This window comes from Dermacentor variabilis, chromosome 8, assembly GCF_050947875.1.
Source record: "Dermacentor variabilis isolate Ectoservices chromosome 8, ASM5094787v1, whole genome shotgun sequence".
Lineage (NCBI taxonomy): Eukaryota > Metazoa > Arthropoda > Arachnida > Ixodida > Ixodidae > Dermacentor > Dermacentor variabilis.
The window spans coordinates 90,781,678-90,803,898 of record NC_134575.1 but is presented as its reverse complement, the minus strand read 5'-3'; the positions used below and the strand labels follow the sequence as shown (position 1 = coordinate 90,803,898).

General features: G+C 45.8%; 1 long non-coding RNA gene across 1 annotated transcript in view; it reads left to right on the top strand.

The window, feature by feature from the left end:
* Window positions 1-496: 496 nt before the first annotated feature.
* The window catches only part of LOC142591170 (uncharacterized), a 30,538-nt gene continuing 8,813 nt past the window's right edge, over window positions 497-22,221 (top strand). The window contains exon 1 of the long non-coding RNA XR_012830373.1: window positions 497-637. This is a non-coding gene — a long non-coding RNA (uncharacterized LOC142591170). The remainder of the gene's footprint in view (window positions 638-22,221) is intronic.

Genomic DNA, 22,221 nt, shown 5'->3' with positions numbered 1-22,221 from the left:
CAGTGGGAAAATTTAAACTTTAGGAGATACATGGCTAACTGGATAAGTTCAGTGGCTAGCTTAACTGTTGTAGAACCTCGTAAAAAAAAAAACTTTAATAGATAGTTCTGTAAGGACCGCTGGTTGGTAGTAGAATTATCCCTTTTTCTTCTTTTTTTTTCAAGGCTTAAGTGCGCTTGTGCGGTCGGCGTCACTGCGTTTTTCTCAATTACAGCCGACCACCAACGCCACGTTGACCTTTCGTCAAAGGTTATTGAATGCGGACTTAAGTAGACGTCAACAAGGAAGGGCTTTTGACGTCATACATGAAGTCACTGTATTCCATAGGCGCCTAGAGGCCGCTTGACATTTGTGAAATTTGACATTTAGAGGTGCTGACCTTATTAAGAAAAGTGGGAATTTGAATCTGCCTTGAGAGTTCACTACATTCTTTTTCTGTGTGGTGTCTAAAATGTCAAGCAAATGAGAAACATATATTCACATCGGAACGCTCGTTGAAGGCAGTGTACAATCACCATGAACCGCAGACGAAAATGCATGGTAAAAATCTGCGCTCTTTTTTTCGTGATACTCTATTGTCGATGCGATGCCACGAGTGAGGTTCAAACATGTAAATTTAATGTTATCGTCGAAGGGGGTAAGTCCAGACAACGTGTTTCGATAATATTTTTCAATTTCTAGAAGTTTTCACGTCCCAACCCCTTAGCGGGATAACTTGTATGCGTGAAAAGGCTAAACTTTCAACGTCGGCACAACAGTACATCTCTTTTCTTCTTGATATATCACATAGATATCCCTGCTAACACGTCCGTGCCACCATGTAGACACACTGGAAAGAACCGGGGCTATTCTAAACGAGATTAATTCTGTCAATTCCTTTTGAAAACCTTTCACTACGCCCCGTAGGATAATTCTCTTTTCCACTAGGAGTTGTAAAGGACCCTCAATGACGAGTGTCACAACAAGAATTATAAAACAAGGTTTTGTATTAGCTGATCTAAAAGCAAGAAAATGTTGTACAGTGGTGGTGCAAAGCGGCAAGATGCCCTCCCAGTACGGAGCCTCACTCCAGCCGCCTCAAGCATTGGCCGCAAGCGGCGTTCCTCTCTGCCTTCTATTTTGTAGCAGCCTTCGGCGCAGTGATCAACGCCTACAACATTTAAAGGCGAAGCATTGTTGGCCTCATTCTTGGCACTTTGCGGTAGGGACATACCGGCCTCGCCTTGTTTCAATAAAATATATTCCACGACAGACGGTGGGATCGAGCCTTTGCAGTTGCGCACAGCGACCCGGTGTTCAAACCTTTCGGCCACAATCGTACACACTCCTCTAGTTTTATAGGTAGCCAATGTTTACAGCGAAGCTGTTTATTGCCAGGGTTCTCTGCATTCTTGTTTTTCGTGTTGAAAAACTCGGGTCCCGAATTTGATGAAAAATCGTATGATTCATTGCAAACGCTAATACGTCTCATCACTTGGATATGACTTTTGAGTAGATTAGTTATCAATAGGCGCGATTTATAAGATGAATGCACTCCCAGGCATGATAATAAAAATTTCGCAATCATTTACGGCTGTGCGATCCGCATTGACCATGTCTACGTTCACACCGCCATCTGTTTGTCGGAGTTTCAAGCACTTGCGTATCAAGTTTTCTTTCCTTGCTCTCTTCCCTTGTGGTCGTCCCGACGTCCACGTGAATATATATATATATATATATATATATATATATATATATATATATATATATATATATATATATATATATATATATATATAAATTGAAGGAAAAGTTCTGTAGCTTCGGTGCATAGGGAGTTGAATAAACGAAGGAGCGCCCTTACAAAAATTGCATTTTTAATGTTTTAACGTTTCGGCCGTGACATGGCCTTCGTCAGAATACAACGAATTCAACGAATTCTGACGAAGGCCGTGCCACGGCCGAAACGTTAAAACATGAAAAATGCAATTTTCGTAAGTGTGCTCCTTCGTTTATTCAACTATATATATAATAGTGTTCGTTTTTGCATCGGCGCCATATATTCTTGTTGTAATAAAGCGTCATCTCGACCGTGGTATTTCAAGTGATGGAGGTGCTTTGGGATCCCTTCGGACTCAATCCGCTTCCAGATCTCTCTTGGAGCTACGCTCGGGACGCCGCTTACGCCAAGAGGGCGCCATGTCGCAAGACCAGACCGCAGCGTCGACCATCTTGGTTCAAGTGCCAGCCACCCCCGCTCCCAGCCATGGCAACCACCGGTATCGCGATCCTGAAATATTCTCTGGCTTGCCTGGTGAGGACGTTGAAGCCTGGCTCGATAACTACAATCGTGTCAGCGAATACAGCAACTGGAACGACACGTCGAGGTTAAACAACGTACCATTTTACGTCTCGCGAGTAGCCAAGACATGGTTCCTGAATCACGAGGGAGACTTTCGTGATTGGACGTCTTTCAGGGAGCCGCTACAGCGGATTTTTGGCATACCCACGGTTCGTTCAGAAGTTGCGAAAAAGAACCTGTCTGAGCGCGTCCAGCATTCTGGTGAGTCATATACCTCGTACATTGAGGACGTCCTCGCGCTTCCTCATGCCAGCAACTGACCGCGTACGACACCTTTTTAAGGGTATAGGACCTACTGCCTTCAACGCACTCGCCGCTCAAGACCCTCCGACGGTGTCGGACTTCGTCTCCGTCTGTCAGCGCCTCGACGCCCTGCAATCAATCCGCTTGCAACCAGACTTTTCCCACAACTCCCTGGCAAACAGTATTGAGCTCCTGTCTATCATTCGAGCCACAATTCTTACAGGGAAGTTGAAGAGTCTGTCGAATTCAATAAGACGCTCATATACGGATGCGGGAACCTCATAAACCATGAAGGTAAAATTTTTGGGGGGGATATTTCACTTAGGAGCGACGCAATCGTCGGTTAATATTGCGCTGTTGCTCCGCCCCCCGTCGAGCGCCGCGCGCTGCTGCTGACGCTGGCGATGCGAGCGGAGACCGGAAACCGCGGCTTAGTGACGTCAACACTGGTGTTCCGCTCCTTCGCAGTTTCCGCGACCGTGCCTGAGCGGGCTAATTTCTGCGTGCGTGCCGCCCTAATCTCCTTCGCTCGACCCTACATTCCTTTATTTGTGTGTATATAGGAGTGGTAGTTGACGTGCGCAGCATCAATTGAACTTGTAGGCCGATCATGCAGGTGTTCTGTGCAGCCTACGCTTGCACGAACACCAGCGGCTGCAACGGTGTTCCGATGTTGCGTTAGTTCTTGCAAGACAAGCTTTCATCTAAGTGGGAGGCTGCTGTGAAGCGAAACAACTTCAAGCGCTCAAGAACAACAGTTTTGTCCTCTAACCACTTCCGTGACGATTACTACCGGAGTTTATCAATAATGCGTGCTTTGGGTTCTCCTAAAAAAAATATAGCACGCTGAACGGAAGGTGCATGTTTATCGCCGACCCTTGACGCAGGTTTCATCGCCAAGCGCCGCGAATTTTCTATTCGCACATGTGTTGCGCAACAGCCTGCATGCAGCTACCATAACGCAGTGCAAGCGTGAAGTTTGCATGTCTTGGAAAGCCTGATCACGCCAAGACCCTGCGCTCCACCTTCTCTCGCACACATAAGAAACCGACCATCTCACGTAGCCGACAGAATTCGCCGGTTACGAGTAGCGTGCGGATTGCGCGCTGATGAAAGATCTATACTACACGTGCTACAACAGCCGGTAAACTTTTCCCGCGTTTAAACCGTCTGTGTAGATTGGCGACAGCTTTGAGGCAGCGCACAAATGCTGAAGATCGCATCACCGCTTACGTTCTACGAGGAGGCATGCAGGAACATAACACTACAGTTGTTTGCCCGGAAACGTACTCACTGGAACGCTGAATGCAGCTTAGCAAAAAACACACTCGCCAAAGAACATTTCCAACACCAGGAGATGCTAACACTTCGCCTTCGTTCGTGTGGAAAGCAGTGCTTCCACCAGCATTTTTTTGCTTTTTGGAGAGGCCGACTCTTCGTAATCGGCTCGTACATGTAGTATGTACAAGTATGTACGTACGTATAGTATGTACAAGTATAAACCCCTTACAAGTGATCTTGCACGCGACAGCGACAGCGCTACAAGCGAGGCGATGGCTGTCACGTTCACTCGTCGTCTGCAAGCAGAACTCCACGCGATCGACGGCTTTGAGCGACGACTTCCCGGTATGAGGGCAGCAATATACGCGCCGAAACTAGCGTGACGCATGCTTTATCAATTTAAGTTGATGTATTTTACTGAAGAAGGAGCATAAAATATTTGTGAAGGTCTTGCACTAGGTTCTTATTCTTGCACGTGTAAAATTCAATAGTTTGTTCGTTCCGTGCGACAAACAGTAGTATTTGAGTTATGTAGATCCAGTTTCGGCTTTGCACAATTGGCTAGTCGCTCATAGCATGTCCGGGCGACGAGCGAGGAGTTCCAGGTTTCTAGAAACGAGCGATCGAGCGACAACACCGAGCGATTTGTTCAAGCGACGGCCCGTTTTGTCGCTCGAAGCCGTCGCCCGTCACCGTCGCGCGCAATATCGCTCTCGTAGAGTTTGGACTTAACGCCGAACTCCTCCGAGAAACGCAACCTCTCGAAAATTTTCATGACCGTCTCAGCAAAACACCACCAAACTACTTTGCACCGTGCTTCGTGTGTAGCGGCAGCAGTCGGTCCGGACGAACACCATTGTTGACGTCACGAGGCGCCCGACAGGCGGAAACGAGGCGCGCGAGCTGGGCGTGTCTACTGCTGCACTTTTCGCCGAAATAAAATATGTTTGCGCTTTCTTTCGCTCAATTTCGATGCGATATTCGAATTCAGAGGGTTGAAAACCACGGCGTACTGCTCTTAACTCATTTTTTCTGGAAAAGCTTTCAGCTTCCCTTTAAGGAATTGCAAGCCCATTGCTCACCCTCTTGCACCAGCGCTCGCGTCCAATCTGCTTCTACTGTCCTGCGGGGCGTTATTAAGGAGAAATTGGCCTCCCTGCAGAAAGCCCTCCTACGCTCCTCCAACACTCCTCCTTGCCCACAACCGGCTTCTTAAGCCTAGGTTGCTGCAGTGCCAGCCGCCGCGCTCCAATCACACCACCTGCGCCTGTTCACAATCACCTGGCACCTTTAGTCGCCCGGGCTCCGAATCCGCCTTACTACTCTGCCAGGCGTTCGTCGAGGCCAATCTGCTATTACAGCGGCTTTCGAGGACATATCTCCTGGTTTTGCCGACGCCGCCAGCAAGACGAACTTCATGGTTACGCTGCCTTTGAACGCGATGAGCCACTGCCTCGCGTCTACCGCACTTATGACGATAATGCTCCCGTTCGCCTATCTCCATCTACGGCCGGATTCTCCAACACCGCAAACAACACACGTGCTTTGAGACGCCGCTCCCCATCGCCGCTGCGACGTTCTGTTTCGCCATTTCGAGCTGTCTCCGAACCCCATGTCCAGTGACCGGAAAACTAACCAGTGCAGTTTTTGGAGGGAAAATTGCATCACCGCGAAGTGCTCCAAGAGTTCCTGCCTGTCCTTCGAACATGTTATTGGTGTATGTGGAGGGTGCGCGTTTGTTAGCTATGATTGACACGGGAGCTACTATATCTGCTATGCATGCGGATCTGTGCTCTCGTCTGCGGAACGTGAAGACGCCTTATATTGGATCATCCCTGATTGGGCCTAATGGAGCAATCATTCGACCATCAGCCCAATGTACAGCACGCGTCTTCATTGGTGGTATCCGTCATCACATTAAGTTCGCGATTTTACTCCCGTGCGCTCATGAACTAATTTCAGGTTGGGACTTTCTCTCTTCCGCGTCCGCTTTAATCTCTTGCCGTCAACGTGCAGTTCATATGGCCGAAACAGTTTATTGCAGCGGGAATGCCGATAAGCCACGACTGCATTTTCTTACTGCTGTCGATTCTGTACTGCGTCCCGGCCACGAGCAAATCATGTCTCTCTTCTAGCGACATAACCTATGGCGACGTGTTCATCACTCCTTACGGCCATTGTCTTGGGCGTGATATTCTCTTTGCTTCCTGCCTGGTGCGGTTCAAAGAAAGCCCTGCGTTAATCATAGCTTTAAACGCGACCACTGAGACAATCCTCCTACCTCAAGGCTCCGCATTGAGCTGTTATGTGGATACCCAACCAGTCTCCCTGCTTCCCCTTGCCGCCTCGCAAGCTCTTCCTCAACAGGGCAAATCTGCTTCATCTGCCCTTGCTTCCGTGATAAGTGCTGACCTTACTGGAGCTCAGTGTGAAACTTTGCTAAAATTGCTCACGAAGCATCAGGCCTCCCTTGATATGGATACTTCGTCACTCGGACAGACTTCCGTTGCCTTCCATCGTATCGACTTTGATGGCCAGACTATGGTACGCCGTCGTCCCTACCGAGTCTCTTTGGCCGAATGCAAAATCATCGAGGAGAACTTCGCCGATATGCTGAAAAGAAACATCACACGTCGCTCCGCCAATTCTTCGTCATCACCCGTCGTTTTAGTGGAGAAGAAGGATGGATCGGTTCAATTTTGTGTTGACTACCACGCGCTAAACAAGATCACCCGTGAGGATGTATATCCGATGCCCCGTATCAATGACGCCCTTGATTCTTTGCAATACCTTTCCAGCCTTGATCTTTGCTCAGGATATTTGTAAATTCCAATGCACGAAGCGGACAAAGGAAAGACCGCCTTTTCTACTCCGGATGGTCTTTACGAGTTTAACGTAATGCGTTTCAGTCTATGCAATGATCCCGCCACATTTGAAAGAATAATCGGCACTGTTCTTCGCGGCCTCAAGTGGAAAACTTGTCTGTGATATCTCGACGACATCGTCGTGTTTTCCTCGACTTTCACTAACCATCTGCAACGCTTAGATGAAGTGCTCACATGCCTTTCTAATGCCGCACTTCAACTAAACACGAAGAAGTGCAGTTTTGCTAGTACTACGAATAAAGTCTTGTGTCATCTCGTTAGCAAAGACGGCATTCAGCCCGATCCGGACAAAATTTCCGCACTGCTCAACTTTCCACGCCCACTTCGTGCAAAAGAACTACGCAGCTTCATTGCACTCGCCTCATACTTTCGACGTTTTATCCGGAACTTCGCCAGCAATGCCTCGCCCCTGCCCAAGCTTCTTGCTAGTTCCAGTTCCTTCGATTGGAAAGATCAGTGTGAAGTCGTCTTCCAAGAACTCAAGGGCGCTAACATCCCCACCAGTTCTTTGTCATTTTGATGGCAAGGCGCCAACATTACTGCATACTGACGCTAGTGGTCCAGGAATCGGTGCCGTACTGATGCAGCGCGACCACGAGTTTTGCGAAGAGGTTGTTGCATATGCAAGCCGCGTTTTCACTTTCGCGGAAAAGAAGAGCTCGATAACCGAACAAGAGTGTTTGGCTGTTGTCTGGCCCATTCAAAAATTTCGTCCATATCTCCACGGTCAGCATTTCCCGGTTGTGACTCACCACCATGGCTAATTTGGTTGTGGATGATCAAAAACTTGTCTGGACGTCTTGGCTGCTGGATACTCCGATTAAAGCATATGATTTCGATGTCGTATACAAAGCCAGAAGGAAGCTCCAAGATGCCCATACTCTTTCACGATGCCCATTACCATCATCATTGGAGCACATCACATGACCTTGTCAAATTGACCACTCAGAGGACGCATCGTCTATTACACCGATTTCTTCCTTGACTCCTTCAAACCGCCCTTCAGTGCTTTCCACTCACCAGCGCGCCGATTCTTATTGCCATGGTATCACCAATCGTCTTACGGGTGTTTCATCTCCTCCCAATGCCAGGCTAACGGAAACAGCTCAAACTGTTCAAGTGCTCTACCGTACGTACCGACGTACCGACGTGCTCTACCGGTACATTTTCATCCGGAAGGCTAGGGATGGGTCCCCATTCTACCACGCTCTCTTCGCGCTGCAGTTCTGCAGGCCTCACACGACGACCCTACGTCAGGCCACTTGGGTTACCACAAAGCACATGAGCGCATACGCAGCCGATTCTTTTGGCGAGGTCTTTCCATGAGCATAGCTAGATATGTTGCCTCGTGCACGCTTTGCCAACACCGTAAGCGACCTACTACTGCTCCGGTCGGGACGCTACAAACACCCTCTTGTCCAGCAGAACCCTTCTCTGTCGTCGGCATTGACCTTTTCGGGCCACTCTCACCTACTTCAGACGGCAACAGATGCATCGTCACTGCTGTTGGCCACTTGACCCGGTACGCTGAAACAGCCTCAATACGTTCAGGAGCTGCCTCCGAAGTAACGGCTTTCTTCTTGCAGGCTCTCTAATTACGTCACGGGACGCCTCACGTTCTTTTCAGCCACCGAGGCAAGGCATTTCTTTCAAGCACTCCTAATCAAGTTCTGCAATCGTGCAACACCGTGGACAAGGCAACGTCTAGCTACCAGCCTCAAACCAACGGCCTAACAGAGCGATTTCACCGCATGCTGTGCTACATGTTATCCATGTCTATTATACCTGACCATCCTAACTGGGATGCAAGTCTCCCATTTGTAACATTTGCATACAACACGTCTGTTCAACGGACCACCGGATACTTTCCATTTTTCTTCGTATACGGCCGCCACCCAACCGCATCATTCGACGTTTCTTTCTTCTCTTGCCCCGTCAACACGGCACCATTCATTTGCGACCAGTTTGTGTCTCGTCTTGCACATTGTCGTTGTCGCGCCCGTATGAACACTGAAGCCAGTCAAGACGATCGCAAACATCGGTACGATGCCTCTCACCGCGTCGTTTCCTACTGTCCTGGTGACGATGTGCTCCTATGGACACCTGCAGGAACATCCGGTTTATGTGAGAAGCTTGAGTCTCGATATATTGGCCCTTACAAAGTTATGGAGTAAACCTCGCCTGTGAACTACCGCGTTACACCTGCTGATGACCACACTGACCAACGCTGCCGCGGAACAGAGATCGTGCACGTTTCCCGCCTGAAGCCCTTTCATCTCCGTTCCACGGGCTAATATGCGGCCAGGCTGGCCGCTTACGTTCACGGGGAAAATTAGTGTAAGCATTTATGCGGACTTCATCTGTACAAATTCATCATCAAGCATCGGCTGGTGTTCGTTTTTACATCGACGCCATTTTTTCTTCTTGGATTAAAGCGTCGTCCTGACCGTGGTCTTTGAATATATATATAGTCATATCATAAGAAGCCAACAAACACTGACACCGAGCACAACATAGGGGAAATCACTTGGGCATAATAAATGAAAATAAAGAAAGGATAAATTAATGGAAATGAAAGTGGATAAAAACAACCAGCCGCAGGTGGGGAACGATCCCACAACATTCGCATTTCACGTGCGATGCTCTACCAATTGAGCTACTGCCGGCACCATCTCCCAATCCACCTTCTTGGGTATTTATGTTTCCTAGTAGAATCCTGGGAGTGTTAGCCAGCGTCACCACTCACAGACCTTGGCGGCGGACGTGGAACATCCTTCCTGCCGGAGGCGTCACGAGAACGTTATCTTTTGGGGGGAAAGCAACCGGTCAATAAACCCACACATGCTTACCTAAAGGTATCAACGTTGCCGGATTCGACCTCCTCGTTGTGTAATAAATGAGAAAAAGGGGGTTAACAGAGGGGCCCAATTTTTATTATGCATATCATAAGACGCCAACGTTTTTGATGCACTTTCACTTCCATTAATTTATGCTTGCTTTATTTTCATGTATTAAGCACAAGTGATTTCCCCTATGTTGTCTTGGGTGTCAGTGTGTGTTGGCTTCATATATATATATATATATATATATATATATATATATATATATATATATATATATATATATATATATATATGTACGTCTGTGTCCTGTGTTGCACCTGTTCGCTCACAGAGTGCGATGGCTCATGTTTGCTTAGGGGGACAAAAGGATGTGATGCTTCTAGAGATCAGTGTTCCTTCGCGCTGCACTATTTTCGGTCTTTCCCCCTGTTTTACTAAGAGACGCCGCTCCCTGTGGACAGGGCAGAATGCCGACGCTACATGGCTACTTCGGCAGGAGCCGGCCCGAAGAAGAGAAATTGCCCTCTAAGTCAAGTTGACAGCGAGGACACTGTGTTGTACTCTTGCTCAAGCGATGTCGCCTCAGATCGCGAAGGGTTCGAAAGAGTGCTACACCGGAAGGCCAAGAAAAGAAACATCAGCGGACAGTATTCGTCAACTAAGTCTACCGTCACGCCACAGTGAAGGCCATCGGCACACACAACTCTTTTTGTGCCGGACACACCTGGCCACAAGCTCAACTGCCTTAATCGACAAGCAATTTCCGTTTCTCTGGAGGCTCTTGTCCCAGGAGAAATCAAGGATATCAGATCTAATAATCGAAAGAACGTCCTCACTATTGTTGCCCACAAACGAAGCCGAGCAATGATTTCACGGCAGTAAAGCTTCTGTGCAACATTAATGTCCACTACCTCATTCCGCAGGACAACGAAACCACGGCTGGCGTTGTTTCTGATATTGACACATCGATTAGTGACAGGGACCTGCCAATTTTAATCAAACCTGCGACAGATGGTGTTGCCTTACTGCAAGCTCGGCGCCATGGCAAGTCCACCTGTGTAAGGCTCGGCTGTAAAGGAGACTGCCTACCATGACATGTAAAGGCCAGCCACTTTCGGCATGAGGTATGGTCTTTTGTACCCAAGCCACTTCAGTGCAGGAGGTGCCAAAAAATTGGACACGTGAGTGCTGTCTGCCGAAATACAACGATATTCCCACGAGGTTCCGAACAACACGCCCCTGACACCGTGCAAGAGAGCTCAAGTGCCCAAATTGCCAAGGGTCGCACGCCGCATCCTCAAAAGACTGTCCACGCCTAAAGAAAGTGCAGAAAAGCTTGATAAAAATGGCCAGAGACGGATCATCACATAGAGATCCTTCTGCGGCGATAACGCGAAATTGCTCCCGGAAGTGAAAGTCTACAAAATCGTCTTCCGGTTCAAAGGAGATGTCTCGTCCGGCAACGACACCTCTTGTTCTATCTGTCTTCAGTAAGAATACGAATATCAACGACAAAAGCGGCCATGCTATTCATGCTTCCTCAAGTGAAGTGTGGCCAGCACTGCCGAAGACATGCCACGCACCGGAGCCAGAGTACATGACTCGCCACTTAAAGTCCAATGTCGGTTCAGTTGACCAAATGTGAGACAAGGATTCACATTTGATTGCTATGCTAAAGTCACTGGAGAATGTCATGTCTCTAATACCGACAAACGAGGACACTCCGACTGCTCATAGATCACTGCAAGTACTAGACGCGTGGTCTTGACAGCATCGCATAGAACCACGGCCCGCTCTCAATGTCCTTGCACAAGGAACTCAAGAAAGTATCTCTATTGCAGTGGAATGCGCGCGGCCTCGAATCGAGAATTGCAGATTGTTAGACGCTTTGTCTTTGAAAACCGTTTTCCCATCCTCGTAATTTGCGAAGCGAACGTGCAGAATATCATATGCCTTTCTGGCTATGAGGCATTCACGTCCTCTACCTGTGGTGATGTGAGCAAGGTCATTGTATATATTACATGCGATCTGACATACGTGTTGCACCCTCTGCCACCTCACGACGACAAGCAGTACGTTTGCTCAATTTTAAAAACGAAGAAGCTTACATTCACACATGTCGCTGTTTAGATCGCTCCTTCAAGTGGCTTCGACTCTAAACATTTGCACGACGTACTATCAGCGACACGCGACCGTACGATTCTCACCAGATATTTTAATGCTCACCGTCCGCTTTGGGGGAGCTGGAAGATGGACTCCAGGAGAAGGAGACTAGCAGTCTTTCCCACACAGCCCGACCTTTACTGCCTCAACGATGTAGTCCGACATATTTACGGTGGCTTACATACAGCAGCTGCCTAGACTTGCCCCTTGTTTCTCTAGGCCTTGAAATAAACTTGCAATGGTTTGCAGACATCGAATCCCATAGAAACGACCATATTTCTACATACCTGAATATCAAGGGACTGTTTGACTCCTCCTCCGCGACCCTCCGGCGAATTGACTGGTCGGCGTTTCGGTCTCACATGGAGAAAATACGTCAGCAAGGGAACCATTCAAGTCTGGAACCCGAAATTCGAAAAGGCATGCAAGAGGCTAGGTGCGGTTTTCTGCCTTTCCCCAAATACGAATAATTTGAAGCCGAACTGCAGAGACTACGAGCGATTCGCTGGCGGACTGAAAAAATATACAGGTGAAGTAAATTCATCCATAATCTCATAGAGGCAAGGAGGATGCAAAAGAAGATTCAATGCCGCATTGATGCACTACAAACTCAAACACGGAAACGTTTCTGTGAGTCGTTGGACCCATGTCAGCGCTGATCTCCGATATGAAGAACCGTTTGTGGACTTCGCGTATCACCACAACAGCGTGTTACTTTGAAATCTCTCGCTTTGCACTAAGGTCGCAGAGGAATTGACATTTCTGAACAATTTCGCTCAAGATTTGCCAGCTTGCCGCCGCCACCCACATTTACACCATGTGCCACTCCTGTGCCTCAGGATTCCAGCATGAATGTAATGTTTTGAGTGAAGGAGCTTGAAGAGGCACTGGCGGACTTGCAGGCGCTCTTCGTCACCTGGGCCGGACGGCGTTACCTATGCGGCGTTCGCCAATCTTGTGGAGAAAACACGACTCATGCTGCTAAACCATTACAATGAGTCTTCGCGCAAAGGTTTCGTTCCACGTGAATGAAAATGCAGCCGCTTGGTTCCACTTCTTAAACCTGGTAAATCACCGTTAGATTTGTTATCGTACCGCCCCATCGCTCTGACCAGTTCCATAGGAAAAATATTGGAAAGAATAATTTTGAAGCACCTGCAATCGTACCTGGCAAATCACAACGTGTACCCAGAAGCTATGGCTGGCTTTCGGCTTAAGCGCTCGTCTATAGATAATGTCATCAATTTGATGACGTCTGTTCAACACCAAAAACGTCTGAAACGACCCACTGCGGCATTATTCCTTGACATAAAAGGCGCGTATTACAATGTAGCACATTATTTCATTATTGAGGCTCTGATTGAAGCCGGAATCGGTGGCCGCACCTTTAAGCGGCTGTGCAGTTATTTGACCGACATGCAAGGTGGAGTGTGCTATTCAACCTAGAGTTCATTGGCCTAGTCAAATGCTTGCTCAGCACAGTTCAAGTATGTATCTATGCGGACGACATCTGCATTTGGGCGTCTTCTGTAACACGACTGCAGCTACGAGCAAGGCTACAAAAGGTGACGTCTACAAAAGGCAGTTATTTAACATCACTGTGCTGGCGAAACTATAACTTATAGCTGTCTACAGAGAAATGCTGCCTTTTTACATTCACTCGGAAGGCGATGAAGCGTTACTTTGTAACTGTCAATGGGCAAGTAATCGCAAACGCATGGAAACACCGCTTTTTAAGGGTTAGTTATCGTCCGCGACCTATCATGGAGCCCGCACGTTTCATACCTGAAGAGCTTAGGGACAATAATACATCTCAAATCTCTCGGCTTAAAGTAATGGGGCACATCGGTGCGGTCAATGCTGCAGCTTTAAAAGGCCTTGTTCATCGTTTTCGCAAGACACAGGCTCCCTGTGCTCGTTAACAACTGCAGAACAAACATTCGTGTACTCCAAGGACTGCAAGCTCAAGCCTTAAAGACGTGCCGCTGCGGATCGTCGTATGGCGGCAAGTGAACCGTCTGGACGGCGCCCGTTGGACGCGAGCTTACGGTATGGCGATTTTTCGTTTATACATAGGTAGCAGACGATCGTAAGCGAGAGAAACACGGATTGGGCATCATCAGCGACTAAATGTTATGCCATCGTATGTACTGTCAGCCTCACCCTTGTGTAGATCACGGGAACAGCGGCTTCCGTGGCGCTCAGGAGCCAGTCAGCGACGTCTAAAGGTGGTTGTTGGGCCCAAACGTTTCGAGCAGCAGCCGTTAGACGTCGGCCCCAGTAGCTAGCGTTAGGAGTCGTCGCCTGCCTCCTGAGCGCTCCGGAGGCCCGCCATTCCCACGCTGTACACAAGGGTGACGGTTACTGAACTTGTCGCTGTCTCATGAGGTGTGCGTTAAAGCAACAATGGCATTTGTACTTCGGAAAAGAAATGTTAAAGCGTGATGGACTTGGCCGATCATGAAGTTGGTGCAACGTCGCACATATTCTACGTAGCGCAAGCTGCTACAAGGGCAGTACTTCGTAAATTGAGCCGGTGCCTGATATAGTACCGTCGTATATATAATAGACGAGAATGTTTCACGGGACGCAAGTGCTTAGCCTTCCAAAAAGCTGGCTGCCTTTGAAACGAGTGAAGTGTGCATGCTATCGTGGCCACACGTTAGGGCACCGGGCTGCTGTGCTCAAGCGCATAGGTTCGATTCCACCGTTGGTCATAAAATTTTAAAGCGAAGCTTCCTTGCAAAGTTAGATGCACGTTTTCGTACGTATCTGGTCTCTAACGCCGAACGCCATTAACGTGATGTTCGAGTCGCCTGGGAAAGGGGCAGCGAATAAGTATTTTGAGAGTTTATCATAGCAATCATACAGCTTTGCACAATAATTACTCAACGGAACCTTGGCGCTAGAGTCTACGGCAGATGCAAACTGAGCGATTCAGCTCCAGCATAGGAATGCTTGTAGATTTATATCCTTGGAAAGACTGGCCCGTGCCGACCATGGGGGATGGGAATGATGGTTAGTACATCGATTGTCTTAATTTCGTTCTTTTGGCTTGACACAGCATTGTGACGTTGTGAACTCAATATTTTCGGCAAGGTAAGGCGTTATAATTAAATAAATAAAGATTAATAATATTGTCCGACGTCATAATTAGAACACAGAACATCTAGCACACGAGCCTGACAATGAAAACATTATGGCACGGATGCATGCGCTGGCAGTCGTCATAGAACAACCTGTTTCGCCGGCAAGCCAGCATGCTGAGAAGCTTGACGCGTTTCGATCCGCAGTTGCCCTAACCGGCGCATCAGAAACACCAAGAGTGAAACACGACACTACACACTACAAATCACCACGTTAAATTTAATCATTTCGGCCAAAACCTCAAAATTGGCAGTCACTTTGGCATAACTTTATTTACATTGAATAAAGTTTTACTCTCTCTCTCTCTTGGCATACGCCAGTGATGGTGAAGGCGAAAGCCTGCGCGCTCAAGAGATAAGCATTAAATTACTTGACATTCTCATTCGAACGTTTGTTACTTCTTATTACTTGCTTTCTTTCAATAAAGATTGTGGGCTCGAGTGCCCTAATTAAAGCTACCCTAATTAACTGTCCTTAAATCAGCTTCTCCTTAATTAACACCAGATCCCACCACCAAATCCACCACTTGAATCCCACCAAAGGTCGTCGGTTCCACTTCCACTAGAGCCCGTGATTTGGTGTGTCCTAAATGACGCTACATTAATTAACTGTGCTTTTTTTGCATGATTAGCGGTATGATGTAGCAGTTATATGACGAAGCGATGTAGAAGAAGACGACGACGAACACGCGACCAGTGGCACGAACGCTCCGATTCTCTGTACCTGACAACTTGGCCTGGAAACATGCAGATATAAGGCCTTCGCAGCCTGTTAGGAAACCATAAACAATAAAACAGAAACAAAAAACAAAGGCCGAACAATTGCAAGACATCTCCATCATCATGGAGATAAGTTCTCGCGCTTAAGCGTTTGTCAAAACGCCAGCACAAGACAACAAAAAAAACGATGAGGTTGACGGTAACTAAACTAATAGTCTATCTTAAGTTTCATCACTGGCCGAGCGCTGTGTATGGTGTCATGACAATTGAGGAGACTGTTGTTACCCGCCTATAGAAGGCAGAATTATTGAAGACAATCTGTATCCATGCATCGGTCAGTCGCCGCATGCGCTTTGACATGCGTCTTTATTTGAGGACACGGGGGCTAAGTGGTCACCGCATCTCATTTAAGGTGGTGCACGGCAGGTGCACCACCTTAACCGATTTTAAGGTGGTGAAATTCAAATTTAAGGTGCACTGCTGCTGCTTCTATTTATTTATCAGGTGCTGGAAGTACTCCCTTGTTTCACTCAGCGAGGATGGCCCATAGATCTCAATTCCTGCTGCTCGAAGAGGCGGATAGTGTTCGCACAAATTGAAAAGGGAAATTTATCAGACGTTCAGAACAACGATGATGAGGAGGACAACTACTTGATTTTTGAGGGAACCGTTCGTATCTCTTACCCGGATTGCCTTTTTGGCTCGTACTGGGAGCGATTCCGCACACTCAAATTATAGTTATGTATATTCTCGAAGATCAGTGAGACGTCCAAATTCGAGAGTTTACTTTTGGATGTTGCTAAAAGAATTCTATAAAGGTCGATTTCGATGAGATTGTTTTCCTAGAAATTCCAACGCACAATCTCACTGCATGTAAAGCACTGTATTTAACGCTTACTTTTTATAGATACCGATCAAGGCGGTTATTGCAACCGACGTAGTGTAGTGTGAAATTTGTATATTTTCTTCTATTCTCGATTTGTCGTTTTCTGTTTGCCTCCGAGGTTTCGTAGATATATTTCTAGCAGATCTTGTAGCTTTAGTTCTAGCGCTACCTAAACTAAACACATCAAGACGTTCTACAGTGGTCGTGACGGATTCTCCGTCTCTGTGCAACTTCCTTATGCTTCAAGTAACCACCAGATTTTGCGAGCTTTGAAATCGTTAGTAACCCCTCATTTAGCTTTGAATAGATTATTTTGGGCACCAGGGCATAAGGATCCATTTCTAAACAAAAAGACAGATTGACTGGCGAAAGCGTCTCTAAATAGCCCGGTCATTCAAATCTCACGGGCATCAGCTTTGATGATAGGGATTACATTTCGGAGACAAAGGACGCTGCGTGAATTGCACGTCTCTTGAACAAACTCAGCAGATTTTCAACACTTATCGCATTATTGCAATAGTTAACTTTTTCACACACGAGCACTTGAAGTCACAATCACTAGACTACGCTGCCGATTTACTTCTATGAGTTTTTACCTACACAGAACTTGTCTGGTTCCCTCACTGAACTGTACCTCTCGCAGGGAACATAAAACAAGAGATTCTTTTCTCATTTATTGCCAAAGATATTGGGATTTGCGAAAGAGAACATTAAACACTCGGTAGCGCCTTCTGAGATTAAACTTAATTGTTCAAAATTTACTACTTTTCGGGGTCTCGATCTTCTCCACTGCGACAGAAAAGTTAACGATGCCATTCAGGATTTTATTGTAGACTCAGAAATAATTTCGTCTATAAAGTCAGAACTTAACGTTTCCTTATTCTTCTACAAAAACGATTTCTATCAGCCGTATTTTCGTTTTCATTTAACTCCTAATTCTATTAGGCTCATAAGTTTTAATCTCATAATTCTCATACACCTATTCATCCATTTTGTCCACATTTAGAATAGCTGTCAGTGGTGCATGCTAGCAAACGTTGATAAAGGAAAAAGCGCTACTAAAACGAAGATTTAGCAAGAACAAGGTACAAACCACTACTAGCTACTGGAGAAATTTTATTTGGGAAAGGTGTACATATATACAGGATGAATGTACGTGTCCACGAAGCCACTATTGTTGGAAACCAGAATTCAACGTGAGATATAAAAACCAAACGCGAGTGCTTCAGTCACAACCAAGGCAGGTATGCAAGCCCTTCAAACATTGTTTTATATTCCTTTTTGTTATTGTTACACTGTAATTCTCAGCTCTTGGTCAGTCCCCCAGAGCGGGTATGTGCCAATAACACCTGTGCTCTACATCTACATATAAATGAGGAACGGCGCCAGCGTTCTTCATAAATCGAATGCGTCTGACGAATAAGATAAAAAACGACCATCTAAGGAACTGTCATGGTGCAGAGAAGTTTTTGAGAAGCAATCTGCTGATCATAGATAAGTTGGTGATGAAAACGAACTTTCCTTAGGTGATGTGCAAACTCTGTACCGAAGACTGTTTCTGCGGCTACATGCCGAAGAGAGTATTTTCTCAGCTCGTGTTATGAAAGTGTACCTGCAAGAAAGAAAATAAACTGTCAGATAAAGCTTCACTAGTGCCTCTACTGCAAACATCGGGTACTGCTGTCCTCATATGAGGACATGCTTCCACACTTTACATGAAACAAAACACAAACAATGTTTCCGTATACTTGGGTTTATTATGCGGTAAAGAAATAAAGAAATACGACTAAAACTAGTTATGTGACTGAAAAAGTCTACTTTTTGCCATGGTTTTCTGAAACAAAGTTCTGCCGACGTATATTCCGTTATTTCGCTACACAGAACAAAGTGACAAGAGTAACGCGAAGAAAGCTTCGCCTTAAAAATTTCCCCACTTTCCTGGGAAGACCACAAACCACACAGATTAAATATTTAGAGATAATTGGGGCCCATTCATGGGTGAGGTGCAATGAAAGTTTGAACTGTGTAGATTACCGAACGGCGTTGAATCAAATTACACAATATTCGTCTCCAAGTTTCCATGTGGTATATGAGGCATGTAGTTATTTTAGCCCGGTCTACTCGATGAACTATGCGTGGTTCGGTGGTTATATTTAGTTGAAATAGTAAGCTTGTTGTGAGTGACAAATGATAAAAGTTTAATTCAAGTAGGTTAATTACAGCATTTGTGGAAAGTTACTTATTGGAACCCACGGACAAGGAATAGCACAGGACAGGGCCTGTCCTGTGCTTTTCCTTGTCCGTCAGTTTTTGGGCGCTGTTTAAAATGAATGATCCGTACCTACCAGCTCTCGCCCAAACCCTTCTAGGCGAAGACAAGTGTGGCGCGAATGCCTCGCCAATCTGGAGAGCGCATGGGTGACGCGTGGGCGCGATTCACAGCAGCCGCCATAGACAGACCTCCCAGACGAAGCGCGCTACCGTGGCGCCTTCTCGTAGCTATCGTTGCGGCTCGACACTTTTCTTCCTACCCTTTCTTCATACCCTCCTCTTCTGTGAAAAGCGGAGGAGGAGTCTTCCATTACGGTGTGCTTCATAATCGTATGATTGTTTTGACACGTAAAATCCAAGAATTTGGTTTTTTTAATAAAAAAAATCATATAACCACAGCCCTCGCGGGCAGGCTTAAGATCTTGTGACTCTGTCATAACGCATCGCGCCGAGCCTGTAAATTAGAGTCTACGCATCTTTGTAAATGAAGGAGGCCTGCGGTATACATTCACAAAATTTCGTATCGCCTAAGTGGCATTGTAGTTGAATACAGATGTCAAATTTCGCCCGATTGTGTAGCCACCTTGTGCTGCATAGCTGAGACTTTATATGAGCAGAAAATCCAAATTTTTAAGTGGCAAACGGTTCGAGTGGTTTATCTCGAACATGAGTTCAAGATAAACTGCTTCAACTTCGAATAGAGATTAGTCGTAGCGTTCTCTCCTCGACTACTGAATTTGATGTTATTGGCATTTGTAGAGCAATAGGCTAAAAAATTTTTGCCACTCGCAGGACAGGCGCGTGCGGCCTGGAGCGCTTACATACGTAACTTATTGTAAAACCCGCATTTCAGCCGCCCATTTTGAAGTTTTCTTACATATCACCTATTACATGATCAAGTATAAAAAGGCACTTTGTTTAGTTCGCCATATACTGCAGAATACACTGAAAAGAGAGAAAAATGGTTTTAATAATTGCTTGCGACGCTCCGAATAGGGCAAGAAACATAAAAATTTTGCGACATATTGGACACTTGATTCCCTCCATTTCTGTTAAATAAAATTTTGTGGAACGCAACTTCATTCGTAACACTGTAAAAATAGTGTAAAATGGCCACATAGGGCTTTTGGGAACTTATTAAAAGAGTTTTTACCTCATAGTTATTTCGCGTGCATTTACAATCGCAAACAAGTTTTTTTTAACTTTCCCCCCTTGTTCACATAGCGTAACCTTAGTAGCGTTTGCAGTCACGCCAAGGCAGCAGGCTAAATTTTGCATCGCTTGTAAACACAGTCATAATGCTCTAGAGCACTTGCGTACGAAATCCACTAAAAAGCCGTTCTAAATCTACACTTTCACATTTGCCTACACATTACGCCAATGTGCCGCTCATTTTCTCGAAAGTAGTTTTTTTTTTAACAAGGACACTAGAGAAACAAACTGCGAGTATTGTATGACATTTGGTAATACCGAGAAACAGCATAGAAATATTTTTATACGCATCAGATAAGGCTCGGAATGTGAATGTTTCACCATGCATTTCACTACACATGACTTTCATTTCCAATAGGTAGAAACTCTGCCAAACATACTTATCTCGGGATTGTGAGAAGCATTGCTGAGAACGGTGGCATGGCACTTTCAAGTGACCTCTTACAAAATTAGTATTTTTCTTATCCACACGCATTTAACTTCACTAGCAGGTCTCCGATAATGACGAGCGCATTATGCCTACGTTGGATATTTGTGAATTTGGCAGTTTCTCCAAGGTTGCGGGCAAGACTTTGCGCCGCTCGCAACACTCAATGATTTAGGCTTAGGAGCGCTTGAATGCGTAATTTATTGCAACTACAATAATTACCCAGACATACTGAGTTTTCCCATTGCATGAAACATGACGCCTGCCTTATGTTCGCCAAATAAGAACTTAGCGTAACGTAGATCTCTCGCGATAATGGTAAACACGGTGTGAAATGCCAACATGTCCTTTAAATTATTTATCAAATAACTTTTTGTAAAGTTCTATTTGAACCAGAAGTATCTCACTTCGCCCAGAAGTTTGCCATCGCGTGCCCTCAGTGCATGCTAACTTTCACCTTGCTGGCACGTGTGGCTGCACAAGAGCAGTGGACTAAGCATCGCGCCACTCGTAATACACACTAGTAACACTCAGGAGAACTTGAGCACGTAGTTTATTCCAAAAGGCGCTGTTAAGCCTTTGAACTTCAAACTTTGCCTCTAGATTATCCAGTGCATGCCCCTTAATTTTGAGAATTTTAATCCAGGTGCCTTATGTACTTCCCCGAGGGCACAAGAGAAACCAACTACTAATGTCGTACGACGCATAAAGATTAGGAAAAAGAATGCGAGTTCAGTATTTATTTCGAACACTTCTATCGAACCTGAAAACTTTGCAGCAGATTACATTCCCGTTATATTAAGAAGATTCGAACTTGGCGTATTTAAAATTCGTTTACGACACTCGGAAAAATTGGGGATAACAGCTGTATGACACTCTAGAGTGCTCGAATAAGTAAGCTTCCACAAAGGCTGTAACTACCCTCTTTGAGCATTTGACGCTCACAACACACTTCCTATGTCAACTAAATATAACCACTGAACCATGCGTAGTTCATCGAGGAGACTGGTGAGAAGCAACTACATGCCTCATATAACGCATGAATCTTTGGAGAAGACGAATATTGTGTAATTATTTTCAACGCCCTTAAGTAATCTACACAGTTCAAACTTTCAGTACGCGTCACCGATAAAGTGGCGCCTATTATCTCTAGATATGAATCTCTGTGGCTTGAGGTCCTGCCAAGAAAGCGTGAAAATATTTAACGCGAAGCATTCTTTGCGTTATTCGTGTCATCTTTCTGTAAGTAACACAAAAACCGGAAAATACGTAGGTCGAACCTTTCTTGCAAAACACCATGGCAAAAACTCTACCATCGTGTTATATACTGGTAACTTTTTTTACACGTTTATACCTTCTTTGATCACATTTCTTAGAATTAAAGTTTGTTGGGTCCACCTAAATTCCCATCCGACCTATATTCCTGTCTCGCATCGTTTCAATAAAAAGAGAACAGGTGAACTCAACTTCATTTTACATCTACGTCAAGCGAAGCCTTCTTGGCGTGAGCGTCTCATGATTAAAGCTTCTTTATGGGCGAGTTGGTGCATACTTCATTTGAAAATTATAACGGCATTAACACATACAACCACAAAGGAACAAGGACGAGACACAAGCGCTGACTGTCGAGTACGTTTTATTGACGGAAGACGAACGCCTTATATAAGGCGAAAGCAAGGGAGCGATGCAATCGAAAAAGAATATGTAATTGCCCACCTATGAACGTACATACCTGCAATCAACAGAAACAGAAGACAAAAAACTAGAAAAAGGCAAGAGATACTAACAGCCAATCAATTAAGT